The sequence below is a fragment of the Lygodium microphyllum genome, chromosome 1, assembly GCF_053477565.2.
Source record: "Lygodium microphyllum isolate KBCC chromosome 1, Lygodium_microphyllum_v1.1.10, whole genome shotgun sequence".
NCBI lineage: Eukaryota > Viridiplantae > Streptophyta > Polypodiopsida > Schizaeales > Lygodiaceae > Lygodium > Lygodium microphyllum.
Genome location: NC_141135.1, coordinates 40,200,319 through 40,203,973, shown reverse-complemented (window position 1 = coordinate 40,203,973; position 3,655 = coordinate 40,200,319). Strand labels below are relative to the sequence as shown.

At 37.0% G+C, this 3,655-nt stretch overlaps 1 pseudogene; it reads left to right on the top strand.

The window, feature by feature from the left end:
* The first annotated feature begins 709 nt into the window (after positions 1-709).
* On the top strand, positions 710-3,372 carry LOC148041022 (eukaryotic translation initiation factor 3 subunit B-like; annotated as a pseudogene).
* The last annotated feature ends 283 nt before the right edge of the window (positions 3,373-3,655 follow it).

The window sequence follows — 3,655 nt, the reverse complement described above, 5'->3', positions numbered from 1 at the left end:
ATTCTGTGTGGATGGAGTGAAATACTTCTCGATTTTTCTAAATTCTTGGTGATTGCCTTCCCCATCAATCAAAATTCCGTTAATCTAATTATCCCCAAGCTCCTCACCAAAGATTTCCTTTTCAATCTTGTGATTAAAGACCATGGCCTCGAAGAAGAAAGTTACCAAGGTTGCAGAGGTAAGAGAGCTACCAATAACATTGTAGACACAATCACTACAAACGGAATGATGAGTATTGGGTTTACAAATGAAGCCACAAATACCATCAACCAAGCACCCGTCATGGATCCCCAAGTACTATATTTTATAATTAAGGCAGCTAATACGCTACCATCCCATGAACAAGTAACAAAAGCTACATTCGTAGAATAAGATTTTTCTCAATTCGAACATATATTATTTTTAAAAAAATCTTAACCACAAATTCCAAGGGGTAACTTGGGTCTGTACAAGATGAACCCAAGTGAGTATAAGGAAGGTACTGTGTCCCTAAAAGATTTAATACTTATGATTTTTGTTGATTGAATAAAACATGTGATGGGTAATTACATATGCTAATCCTTGGTATATAAGAGATCTTGAGATGAAATTGCCAAAGAATCACCGGAAGTCAAACATTATACTACTAGGGTATGCATGTAGCTACTCTTACAGGTGCATTTGTACCATTCTAGACTGCTCAAGTATGATCTCATCCTGATTTACGTGTATGCAAGAAAATATTTTAACTTGGTTGACGGATGAGAGGTCGAGACCAATTTGTTGTTCGGTTTGGATTAGAGATTGAAGTTTATTGGAATGATGCCAGATTAGGAAAACGTGTTTACCACTATTCTGTAAGTTGAATTTTCTGCAATTTAGATAGTTGTAGCAAAAGAACATGTTGTATATTGACAACTAGCTTTTACAATAGTTTTGGACAGAGAGCTTTGTGCAATGGTCTCCCCTTGGGTCTACCTTGCCACAATTCATAGACAAGGTGCAGCTATATGGGGTGGTGCCCAGACCTTTAACCAAATAATGCGATACATTCATCCTCAAGTATGACTCATCTTCTTTGCTTTATGGTTTGTAAGTTGGGAATGGTGCTCAATATGAATGCTAGCTCTTGTATCAATTCCATGATCTACTCTTTCAGGTTAGGTTGAATAGGAGAGAAATATATCATGACATATAGTAGTCATGAACCAAGCAACCCCAGAGATACACAGGTTATTGATGAATTTTATTTGTTCTTTAGAAAATTGATTGCACAAGTGTTTATTGATGTCTAGATATGTTTATCTAGAGGGTGACACTTAATATTTATGATGTGAGGATTGGGAAAGTGTTTAGAGAATTTAAGGAAAGTGCAAATGATTTTGCAACCGGTGGAATGGGGGTGTGGCAGGTGTCTCTTGGCCAGTGTTCAGGTATAGTTATTCTGTGCTTATTCTCTATTTCTTTGTTATCATTTTAAGTTAACTAATATTAATGGAGGCTTTCTTTCTACTGTAGATGGGTGGGAGGCAGAGATGATAAGTATTTATCTCGAATAGGAAAGAATGCAATTAATGTGTATGAGACTGAGACCATGGGTCTTCTTGATAAGAAATCTTTGAGAGTAGACAATGTCGTGGACTTTAGTTGGTCCCCCACAGACTCTATCCTGGCTTTATTTGTTCCTAAAGGAAATGGAGGAAATCAACTTGCTAGAGTGAGCACATTTGGTCTTATGCTAAACTTTCATAAGATGCATTATTTCTAGAAGTTGTAATTGTTGTTGTGCCTTCCTATTATGAATGGTAGTTTTTTGTGTTATGCACCGTTTTTTTCTTCTAGCTCATTGCTATTGTGTTGAGCAGGGTGTCCCTTTATCTTTATCGTTGACAATAGTGTAGTTTTGGGGTAAGTCTAATGCAGATCCTCAGTAGGGAGGAGCTTAGAGAAAAGAACTTGTTTAGTGTTAGTGATTGCAAAATGTACTGGCAAAGCAATGGGGATTAGTTGGCCATGAAAGTAGATAGGTACACTGGATTTGAATTGTTTAGAATCTAGGAGAGAGACATTCCAATTCTCTGGTTTTGGAAATGAAAAATATTGCATTTTCATGGGATCCTAAAGGTCACATATTTTCCATCATTCACGAAGATGGGGCCCTAGGCCAAATGTTACATTCTACTCTATGAAAAGTCCAAAAAATGTGGGGTGAGTAACAAAGTTGACAACTTTGAAGGGTCAAAAGCAAATGCCCTTTATTGGTCTCCAATGGGGCGATTTATCATTTTGGCTATGGACTAAAGGCGTACAATGGGCAGTTAAAGTTCTACAATGTTGATGAATTGGAAACAATAGCCATAGCTGACCACTTCATGGTGACCACAGATGTAGATTGGGATCCAACAAGAAAGTAATGATTTTTAGAACTCTCATGGTTTTGGTTCATAGGATGTAGGAAAATATAGTAGATTATAGAACAATTACCATTTACTTCTAAGTAGTGTGATCTATAATCATTTGCATTTACTTGTAATCAGGTTCATGTCAATGTCAGTCACATCTATACATCAAATTGAGAATGGTTTCAATATCTAGTCTTTCAATGAAAATTACTTTATCGACTTCCTAGGGATAGGTTTTTCTAGGTAAGGATAATGGGTTGAATTTATCCAGCAAACTTATGCCTTGGAGTAGTACATTATGTGTTTCCATTTAGTTGAATATTGTGTTTGGATTTAACATATATGTGCAGTGAAAATTGGAGTTGACTTGAATTGCTATGAAGTTTTAAGTGTTGCTAGAGCAGTATGGGTTGAATTTGTACTTGCTAACTTATGCCTAGAGTAGTGGATTACGTGTTTTCATCTAACAGAAGTTGGTGTTTAGAATTAAAAGATATATGTAGTGAAAATTGGAGTAGAGAGGAATTGTTATGGAGTTTTAAGTGTTTGGAAACTGTTGTTTGGAAGTAATAGCTATAGGCAGTGAAATTGGAGCTAACATGAAATGCTATTGAGTTTTAAGTGTGGCCTGTTCTTGCATGTAGTTCTTATGGCATCCTTGCCCTCCATCACTTCTTAGTGCTGAGAAAGGGGAAGAGATAGCTAAGAATCCAAAAAAGTAAAGTAAAAAGTATGAAATTGATGATGTTGATGCCTCACTTGTGATAAATGCAACCTACCTTGAGCATAGAAGGAAGATAGAAGATGAATGGAAGGCTTGGGTGGTTGAATGGAAGCATCTTCACACAAGGAAGAAAAACCTCTGTGGATGGAGCTACGTGATGGTGAGGCTAGTGATGAGGAGGAACTTGAAGCTGAGGAGGTGGAAGTTGAAGATATCTTGAACATTAATGAAGAAATAGTGCCCTTTGGTTTTGAACAACTCGACTGACCAGCATAAAATTTCATCAACAAATTCTCTTCTTTGTTGATAATGTTCCTCCAAAATGAGGTCTATTTCTACATCAGACAAGTTGAATGTTTGAAAGGGGGGGGGGGGGGGGGGGGGGGGGGGGGGGGGCAAAATTTGTATTGTTTGTTTTTTGATCCTTTACCCAACATACTGTTCTTCCACAAAGTCCATTTTTCTTGTCCAAGGTAGGTTAAAATCTTACTTGTCAAAACAAAAATTCATGTATGCACTTGGTTCCGAGTCTTTCAATATTGGTATTAGC